Source organism: Fukomys damarensis, unplaced genomic scaffold (assembly GCF_012274545.1).
Source record: "Fukomys damarensis isolate Sample0158 unplaced genomic scaffold, DMR_v1.0_HiC HiC_scaffold_2, whole genome shotgun sequence".
In the NCBI taxonomy this organism is placed as follows: domain Eukaryota; kingdom Metazoa; phylum Chordata; class Mammalia; order Rodentia; family Bathyergidae; genus Fukomys; species Fukomys damarensis.
In genome coordinates this window covers 6,819,886-6,830,523 of record NW_022900914.1, presented here as the reverse complement: position 1 = coordinate 6,830,523, position 10,638 = coordinate 6,819,886, and the positions used below count along the sequence as shown (strand labels likewise).

The 10,638-nt window shown below is 49.2% G+C and overlaps 1 protein-coding gene across 1 annotated transcript in view; it reads left to right on the top strand.

Moving 5' to 3' along the window:
* Window positions 1-10,213: 10,213 nt before the first annotated feature.
* Window positions 10,214-10,638, top strand: part of Dnmt3a (DNA methyltransferase 3 alpha) — a 99,038-nt gene continuing 98,613 nt past the window's right edge. Inside the window, exon 1 of the mRNA XM_010604856.3 lies at window positions 10,214-10,295. The gene's annotated coding sequence lies outside the window, so the exon portion shown is untranslated. The remainder of the gene's footprint in view (window positions 10,296-10,638) is intronic.

Genomic DNA, 10,638 nt, shown 5'->3' with positions numbered 1-10,638 from the left:
CCAGCCAGCATAGTTCAGAAAGACAGAGATGCTCCCAAATCACCTGAAAAGGGAAAGGCAGCCTGGGCTTAGTCCTGGGCTTAGCAGAATGGTGCTGGGAAGCCACTCCTACTCTGTCCACCTGAAGAGAAGCAGAAATGAAAATAATAACAAAGACCCAGGAAACCTCTAAAGCTCCAGGCCAAGCAAACGGGTTAGATTATAGCCCTTACCCCACTTGAACTTCCTTACAGATTCCTAAGGGCTGAAGCTCACGTGTGTGATTTAATCAGAGTGGATTCTGGACAGGTGTGTGTGGGTGCCCCTGAGATGACTCAGCATCCTGTCAATCACTCCTGTCAGTCTTACCCAGAGGCACCAGGGGTGGGGTGCACATTTTTAAAAACAGGAAAACCTAATTTATCTGTGTGCTTTTTATTTCCCTGTTGTCCTGACACCACTTTTCTTTTTGTGCCACTCTTTTGATTCCATTGGCGAGGGGGACCTGCCCTGAGGACACCTTCCCATTATCTTCAATAAATGTAACTGCTTTTTCTTTTCCCATGGGGTGTACACTTGTAATTCTTTGCTCACCATATGCAAGGATCTCGAATCTATCTCTTGGATCCATTGTGTAGTATTAGTGTGGTTAGTGCCCGGGCATCATGAAAGCTAGACTGATCCAGGCCTCTGCCTATGCATGAGGAAGACACTCAGCCAAAAACTCCAGGATGTTTGCGTGGTCAGGGGAGCTGTGGCTGCTGGGAAATCTGCTGAGTCCGGACTCAAGGCCATTATGAGTAGCTGTATGGCTCGTATCTATACCTCTCCCCAGTACCTCATGTGGGGTTTTGGGGGTGACTGGATTATGGGTGTGTGATATTGAATTAGTCCATTGATGGGTTTGTAGCAGGGTGTGATGTTGTGAGGTGAAACCTGGAAGGGTGTATAAATACTTCCTTATCCTTCCTTGATGGCTCTACTCCCTGCCTGCTATGCCATGGACTGTTTCTCCACTGCAATAACCCTCTGCCATGCCACCCGGCTTTGGAGCCATCTGACTATGGACTGAAACCTCTATAGACTGTGAGCCAAAATAAACCTCTCCTGCAGTAACTTGTTTTATCTCAGCAACTAAGACACAGGGTGGGGGTACATGCTTGTAATCCCAGCACTTGGGAGGCTGAGGCAGGTGGGTCACTGTGTTTCATGGCCAGCCTGGGCTACAGAGTGCATTGAAGGCCAGACTGAATTCCACAACAAGGCCCTATTTTAAAACAATAACAACAAAGTAACTAAGACAGTGGCCATGGGGCCCTCGGAGAGGACTTGCTTCTTGGGCACCCAAGTTAGCCCTGGTAGAGCAGCAGACACTCTGGGCCTCTTCTTGCCCCTCCATGGGCCACAGGCCCCAGCCCCTGAACCCCATGGCCTGTGCTGGGGTACACTGAGGCAGGTACTGAGCAGTAGGGGTCACCCTTACTGCTCTGGTGTAGCCTAACACTTGGTCTCCACCTCCCCTTCTAATCCCTAGTCCCCAGGAAATGCTACCCCATCTTGCTCAGGAATACACCTTTCCATGGCCGAATTCTGCTTCCCTCCTCCCCTGAGCCTCTTTTCTTTTCTCAGTTGCTCTGCTGACCTGCTATGTCCCCAGCCCCACCATCTCCCAGGGCTACAGGTCAACTGGATCCTGGATCCCTTCAGTGTGGTATGAAAGTCTGGTCTCCAGTGGAGACCTCAGCTGTGTAGGTGGCACCTTTTCTGGGTGTTCCTTGAATGGGGGCAGCTGGGCCATGGTGGGGTAAAACCTTGGTTCTCGAACATAACTTATTCTGGAAATATGCTTGTAATCCAGAGCACTTGGGAAATAGATTATTCATTCCACAACCTCAAAATAGTCATATAGGGTCAGGGATGTAGCTCAGTGGTGCAGCACCTGCCCAGCAAGCGCGAGGCCCTGGGTTCGACTCCCGGTACCAAAAAAAAGAAAAGTGAAACAAAAAAAAGACCAAAAAAAAAAAAAAGTCATATAAATATGGTTACAATACTGTACAAAATAATAAAGAAAATACAAAATATAAAGAAGAAAACACATTAACTTGCCTTTACCTTTGAAAATCTTCATGGCTGGTATGAGGGAGCCAAGAGAGAGGAGGGTTATCCTGTGGGTTGAGCAACTCTTGCTGTCACTAATGAATCTCAGCTGTCTATTGGCTCAGTAGAATCCTCTTTCTGGGCAACTTTGACAAGGAACCTATCCAGTTACACTTGCTTTTGCCTCCTTTAGAGGATTTCGAGGAAATGTGACATTGCATTGTTGAACAGAATCATCGCTCACACTGCTACAGCCTTATTTGAGTATTGCTTGTCTACAAATTTTTGCACTGTTTCCCACATTTTACACATCTTTATCTCATTTGAAGCGAGGGAGTCCTCCTTTTTCTCCTCCTCCTCTGCCAAGGATATCTCCTTCATGACCTCTTGCTTGTGGGAGATGATCACCCACAATCCAGGAGAGAGAGAGAGAGAGAGAGAGAGAGGGAGGGCACCCATTGGCTCAGTTGTGATCATGTGACATTCGGAGTGCTGTACTACTCATATTGCAAGACATTGCTTGATATCAAGTTAAAATGTATTAGAAATGTTTGCTTGTCTCATAGAACACTCGCAGAACATGTTACTTGCAACCTCAGGATTTACCGTATATGGAGAAAAACCCAGTGTTCTCTGCCAGTGAGCAGCCCCATCCCTTTTTTTTGTTTTGAGACAGGCTCTCCCTAAAATGCCCAGGTGGAACTCAAGCTTGTGACCCTCCTGCCTCAGATTACCCAAGTGCTAGGATCATAGGTGTGCACATAGCCCACTAGTTTACATTTTTTGCCATAGGCCTTTTCTTTTTTGGAGCCAGGAATTGAACTCAGGACCTTGCGCTTGTGAGGCAGCACCACTGAGCTATGGGACAGTCTTGTTCATAGCTGTAGTGTGAACACCAAAATCTGGATGGAAGCCCTGACCCAGTACTGCCTGATAACCAACAAGATCTGGTCCAGAGTCACACATTTTTTATTTTTGGAACCAGGGATTGAACTGGGGTCCTTGTGCTTGCGAGGCAGGCAGTGAGTGGAACCACTGAGCTAAATCCCTGGCCCACACATTTTTTTTTTCTTTCCAACAATCAAACTCACTGAGCTACATACCCAGCCCTTTTTATTTTTTATTTTGAGACAGGGTCTCACCAAGTTAGGCTGGCTTCAAACTTGTATTCACTTGATCCTTTTACCTTGGCCTCTCAACTAGCTGGGATTGTAGACCTGTGACCCCCATGCTTGCCTTAGAATCACATTTTTATTTCCTTGTTTTAATGAGTCCATAGTTTCCTTCAGTATGGAAGTCTCTCAATCTCCCTTTGATTTCTATGACCTCAATATGTTTGAAGAATGGAGGGGTGGCCCAGCCCATTTGTAAAATATCCCTCATTTTGAGGTATTGTTTTGCCTGGTAGGCACTCAAGATCAGTAGGTATGCATCTTTGGAGGACAGTGGCAGAAATGACATTTGTCCTTGGCACTGCCCGCTGCCAGGTGGCACCTTTGTGATTGGCCTGGTTCTGATGACATTAATGTTGACTTTGAGCAGCTGGTTAAAGGGATGTGTCCCAGGCTTTCCACTGTGAAGTCACTCTTTGTAATTAATGTGCATTTTGTGGGGAGGTGCTTTGAGACTACACATAAATATTGCACTCCTCATTAAACTTCTGTCATGACTCGTGTCTAGATGTACCCCCAAAGCCTCATGCAGTCAGAGGTGGCTGGATCTAGAGTGTGGGATGCTGGGATTGATTCTTGGTGCAATGCTAGGCTTAAAGGCACGAGGATTAAGGGTGAGTGCAGCCTGCCCTGAGTAGCCTGGGTAAGATATAAGGCAGAAAGAGCTGTGCTCATCCCTTGTTGCTTTGCCACCCTCTGTCTGCCACAAACAGCTTCTCCTCTGTGATGCTACCCTGCCTAAGAGCCAGACAATTATGGCCTGAAACTTCTATGAACAGTGAGCTGACTAAACCCTTTTCCTCCTTTCACTTTGGGTGTTGGGTATTTTGTCTCAGCAAAAAGAAAAGTAACAAAGACAGCGTCAAATTCATTCATTAAAGTCATGGACCACATAAACATGTTTCATTCAAAGCAGAAATCACGTAGGATGCTGGTCCTAGAGGAAGCCATCACCTTGGAGGGGGAGCCATCTCGATTTGTGTGAATATACTCGGTGATGTTTGAACAACAGCAAATGCCTTAGAACACATCTCTGCTGCCCAACAGTGCATTTCTGGATTTACCTCTATCAGTATGGACTCTGTGGGTTATAATCCATTATTCTCCTTGCTTTAAGGTTCAAATTGTTCCTTATCCCACCACTGGGAGCCCCTGTGTATCCCATCTTGGTAGTAGGTGTGCTGATTGCTATGAAGTTTCATTGTTTCTAGGTGTTCTCAGGGGACAGAACAATGGGAGCTGATATTTTATACATATATATATATATATGTACATATTATATTTTATTGATCGATTACAGTGCTGGAAGGAACCTAGGCCTCAGGCCTGCTAGCCAAGGGCTCCACCCCAGCCTGTGTGTTATTCTGTACCTGTGCACACAGGGTAGAGACTCCTGCTGGGTGAGAGCAGGGGCTGAGGTGACTAACAAGGAAGGGGTTGATCCAGCAGCTAGAAGTGAGGTGATATTCATGGAAGTGGCTGAGAGAAATCTACTATGGGGGTAAAAATAAAACTGAATGAAAGACTACATTCAGGCAGACATAAAACCATACAGAATGAAGCTGGGTGTGGTGGCACATGCCTGTAATCCCAGCTCTTGGGAGGATGAGGCAGGAGGAAGCTATATTATCAGACTGAACTATATAGTGAGACTCTGTCTCGAAAAAATAAAACAAAACCACATGGATGAATCTGTCTTTATGATTTTCTCTGTGAGTAATGATAACAGCCTTCTGTAGGCGAGAAAGGACCTTCATATGTGTTCTTTGCTTTAATGGTACCAACATCTGTGGTGGGGTGGCACAGTACTCAGTTCAGAGGCTTTGGGACTGGGCGAGGCCAGTTACTAATGGGATTCTCTGTTATGGTTCAGCTCTGGAATGCACCCCTGACCCCATGTCCCGGGTTTGATCCTCAGCTGATGGTGCTACTGGGAGGTGGTAAACACTTTAAGAGGCAGGGCCAGTTGGAGGAAGGGGGTCACTGGGGCCTTGGCCACTTCCTCTCTCTCTGCTTCCCAGCTGCCATGAGGTGAGCATCTTCTCTCATCAAGGGCTCCCACCACAGTGCTCTGCCTGCCACAGGCCCAAAGTGACAGGACAAAGCAAGCACGGACTGAAGCCTTGGGAACTGCGAGCCAAAATGAACATTTCCTCCTTCCAGGTTGCTTAAGTATTTTGCCACAGTGATGGAAAGCTAACACGCTTTCTAGGAATTGTAGCGATTGGGACTTGGCTGGGACCTGAAGGAAGTGATGTGCACTTTCAACACTCACCTCTGCCAGGTCTCTGAAGGAATCCCCAGGAAGACAGGAAGACGTGACCACACCAGCCGGAAGTGGGGCCTCCCGAAGGGCACGCCTTCTCTTTAGTGCCTTGGGTGCAGCAGGCAGGACGAGCCAGGGAGATTCTCCCAGGAAGTCAGACCAGGACATGGATCCACCACTGAGAAGAGAGCCCTGGTCACCCTGCCAGCCAGAGTGGCACAGGCCACAGACCAGCAGCCCAACAGGCCCTTCCTGCCTTCTATCTCCTGAAGTTGCTCTTCATCTGGATAATCTAGTTTCTTTCTGCCATTATAAATTTGGCGTTTTGGGTGGTTCTGCTTATATATAATTTAGCCACAGTGCAATAAGAAGTCCCATAGAGCCACATCTGTAATCCCGACAGTCGGGAGGCTGATGCTAGAAAAATCACAAGTTTGAGGCCAGTCTGGGAAACTCAGTGACTTCCTGAGACCCTGTCTCAAAATAAAAAGTGCTGGGGGCCAGGGATTTAGCTCAGTGGTTCTGCTGCCTCCCTCACAAGCACAAGGTCCTGAGTTCGATCCCCAGTACCAAAATAAATAAATAAATTAATTAATTAATCAAAAATGGCTAGTGACACAGCTCAGTGTGAAGGTCCTGGGCTCAATCCTCAGACCTGGTAAAAGAAAAAAGCGACATGGAGACCACATGGACAGGCAAACGCTGCACTCCTTTGAGCTGGCCAGGGTTTGGATTTTCCTGCTTTGGGCAGCAGAATAATAGGATTTTTAGTTGTAAATGGGGTGGGTTCTTCACATCAGCGGGAACATTTTTAACAATATCTTTTTTATGGACGTGAAGTTCACATAATATTAAATTCACCACCATAGTGTGTACTTCATGGCATTTGGTGAATCACGTGATCGAACCACTCCATTATGGAGCAGGAGCAGCTCGGACCACATGGCCAGCAGAGGTGGGGCCCTGCACACCTAGCTTTGGGGAGCAGCCTTGCACTTGCTTCGTGCTGCAGGCTGGATCTGTCCGTGTGCTGCCACCTCTTCTGTTTGCTTACGGGAATGGGCAGGTGTCCCTGTGCTCCATAGGCCACAAAACCAGGGTCAGTGTGGGCTGTGACCAAAGCCAGGACAACTGAAGGAAGCCACAACATCTTTCTGCTGGGGTGGCCCTGTGAGGGGATATTAAAAAAGAAACAGAAACCCAGTCAGGACCACTGTGCATTTCAGGCCTGGGGGTTCAGGGTTGAGAGAGGGTGGGTGTTAAAGGACTCAGAGCTGCAGGTCCTGGGGACATCAGGGGCTTCCTGAAGCTAAGGGTCAGCGTTCTTCTGTTGGGACCCAGTGCTCAGCCTGCTGGCTGCCTCTGCGGAGCTGTGCGGAGTTCTCAGGGAAACCGACAGAGGGAGAGACCAGGATGAACACAGGCTCTGGAGCTGGCGTGCAAACGACTCAGTTTACTTATTCTTGGGTCCCCAGCCCTGGGCTCCCCATTGTCTGAACTCGAACACTGGGGACCCTTGTTTCTGCCTGTTTAGGCTGGGGCGCTGTCACTCATGATAAAGTCTGGTGAACTCGACTTCCCCGTGGTAGGGCAAGCTCAGCAGTTGTTACAGATGGAGACTCCGCCTGACAGTGTCCAGGCCACAGCTCTCCTGGGGGCTGTGACAGGGAGGACAGTGAGATGGCAGAGGGCAGTGGTAAGCCAGGTGTGGAAGGCAGGGAGGGGATGGCCCTAGCGCGGCACAGTGGAGAGGACACAGGAGGCAGAGCGTGAGGCCCAAGGGTAGACCCATGACTGCTTCCCTGTGAGCTGGAGGGTGGGGACTGTATGGTCCCTTGAGCTCCCTGGGCAGAGGGTGTGAGAGGATGTCCGGTCCTTTAGGTCCTGGCATCATCTGCTCCTGGGCCTCTGCAGCTGAGTGGATCTGTGTGTCTGGTCCTAGCCACCAAGTGACACATCCACATGCCACCTCCGGTGCTCTCCTGGACATGGTGGCTCTTCTGTAAGTCAGGTCACTGCCTACACAGTAGCAACATCCTGTCCATCCTGCTGTGGACCTTCGAGAGGTGTGGCATGAGCAGGAACTGTGGGCCAGGACCTGCTCTGTAAACTTCATTCATTCACGGCTGCTCTATACTGTTTGTTTGATTGTGGTAAAATATATGTAACACAAAACTTACCAATTCAACAATTTTAAGTGTACGATTCAGCGACATTAAGTATTATTCACGTTGTGCAACTATGACCTCCTTCTATTGCCACTTTATCATCTTCCTAAGCAGGAGCTCTACCCATTAAACATTAACTCTCCATTCCTCTCTCCCTCCAGTCCCTGATAACCAATTTCTACTTTGTCTCCAGGAATTTGATTAGTCTAAGTACCTCATGTATGTGAAATCATACAGTGTTTGTCCTTCTGTGACAGACTTATTTCACTTAGTGTAATGCCATCAAGGTTGTAGCCTGTGTCAGAATTCCCTTCCTTTTTAAATCTGAGTAATATTCCATTGAATGTATATACACTTTATCTATTCATCTGTTGATGGACATTCAGGTTGGTTTTACCTTTTTAGCTACTGTGAATAGTGTTACTATAAACATTGGTGTACAAATCTACTCAAGTCTCTGTTTTCATAGGATATATACCTAGATGTGGAATAGTTGGGTCATATGGTAATACTGTTTCATTTTTTTAAAATTACAAATTGAATCCAGGGCCTCTGCACTAACTACATCTCCAACTTCAGCCCTGTTATGTCTTGTGTCTAGATGTCGCCCCAAAGCCTCATGCAGTCATAGTCATATGTGGGGCTTTCCACAGATGGCTGGAACTGGAGCGTGTGATGCTGGGATCAAGGGTGTGTAATTACTAAATCAGTCCACTGACTGATTTGGCAGAGTTCTGGGTATGGATGGCACCACCAAAGGGCAGGTAGCATGAAAGGGATAAAAGGGACAAGTGGTCTTCTGCAGCTTTACTACCCTGCTGCCTTCTGCCCACCATGAGCCATTTCTCCTCTGCAATGCCCTTCTACCATGCCACCCTGCCTTAGAGCCAGCCAACTATTGACTGAAATCTCTACAAACTGTGAAACAGATAAACCTTTCCTCCTTTAACTTTGGATGTTGGGTATTTTGTCTCAGCAGTGAGAAAAGTAATTATGACAAGCCCTTTTTTTTTTTTATCAAGAACTAGGTTCTCACTAAGTTTACTAAGTTGTCCAAGCTGGGTTTACAATTTAATCTTCCTGCCACAGCCTTCCAGAATAGAAACTTAGGTTTGCCCATCTTGGCTCTGAGAATTTCAGCTTGTTAAAAGCAACTTACAGGGCCAGAGATTTAGCTCAGTGGTGCCGCTGCCTGCCTCAAAAGTGCAAGGTCCTGAGTTTGATCCCTGGCACAAAGTGGGGGTGGTGCAACTATAAACAGGATGGTGTGAACACCTTTAGTCTGAGCACTCTGGGAGGGAGAGGCAGGAAGATCACCAATTCAAGCCCAGCGTGGGAATGTTAGCAATTTAGTGAGATCCTGTCAAAAAAAAAAAAAAAAAAAATGGATGGGGACATAGTCCAGTGGGTTCAATCCCTAGAACTGGGAACTATGAAAGCAACTATGTTTTAAAGGTGTGGGGTGGTGATTTCAGATTCAGAAGAACCTTAAGCCTCAGGGGTTTTTGCCCCTCTTTTCTGTGGCACTGGGACAGAACCGAGGTCTTGACCATGAGTGCCAGATGATCTACCACCGAGCTACACTCCCAGCCCACGCTCAGTCTCCTCACTGCAGCGTGAGCACAGCACAAACTGCCAAGGGCAGTGGTCGGGTGGGCACGTCTGGTGGCTGCCACACAGCAGACACTCAGAAAATGGCTGCTGCCCTCTGGGGGCAGTGTTCTATAAGCCCTCCATAAAAGTAAAGGGAAGCACGTCACTCCTTTTTCGAAAACGCTCATCCCCTCAGCCAAGCTGGGAGTGCCATTTAGTGTGTGTTCATAGATGCTCCTCTTGATGTGGCCAGCAAAAAACTAAAGGAAGCCAGCAGGTCACAAATCCATACAGCCAAGGTAAATTGAGGACCTTTTATGTTCCTGGTGCTGACAAACGTGGTCCTCATTCTAGTGGGGCATAAGTGCTATGAAACTGGCCATGTGGAGACCATGGGCAGCCGGGCCTAACATCAGAAGCCTGGTGTGGCCACTTGAATAAGGGTGACCTAGGAAAAAGCCCAGGACAATTGTCTGGGGCCTGGGGAGGGTCTCAGAGGTCTAGGCCCGGGAGTGGGCAACACTGACAAACCCAGAAGCACTGGGAGTTTCCAGAACAGAATCGCTCCCCGACCCCATGATGCTGAGTGGGCGTGGTGGGTGTGGGACATCGCTGCCTGGGACGTGGCTTCGGAGGCGGCCACCCGACCCACCTTTTGCAGCACCTGCGCATAGAGGTGGGGGGGCATTTGGGGGTGCGAGGTGGGAGGTGACCTGCTGGGGCTGGGGGTCAGGGCGCCCAGGGCCAAGACTTTCCCAGAGGAGGCTGCTAAAGCATCTGGGGGAGCAGAGGGGTGCTGCCTTGGGCCACTGGAGAGAGACGCTTCCAAGTCAGGAAACTGGGGCCCCAGGGACCTTGTGGGAAGAACACCTCCCACAGCGAAGGTGAGGGCGGAGCACAGGTATGCAGAGTTACTGGGGGGAGCGACCTTCAGCGTCATAGTTCAACCTCCCACCCCAAGAAATCTTTCCGTCTCCCAATGCCCACCTGAGGGCACCCAACTCTATTGAACACCTCAAGGTACGGGGAGCTCACTCCCTTACAGACAGCTCACTACACGGAGGTGCTCAGAGCCTCCGAGGGACCTGGCGCTCCGACCTTGGCCCTGAAGAGAGGGCCGGCGGTTTGGGGGCGGCACCTGGCTGGGGGTTGCGGTGCGGACCCGCCGGCGCTGCTGTCACTATTGAACCGCAAGGTACGGGGAGCTCACTCCCTTACAGACAGCTCACTACACGGAGGTGCTCAGAGCCTCCGAGGGACCTGGCGCTCCGACCTTGGCCCTGAAGAGAGGGCCGGCGGTTTGGGGGCGGCACCTGGCTGTGGGTTGCGGTGCGGACCCGCCGGCGCTGCTGTCCCCAGCCCC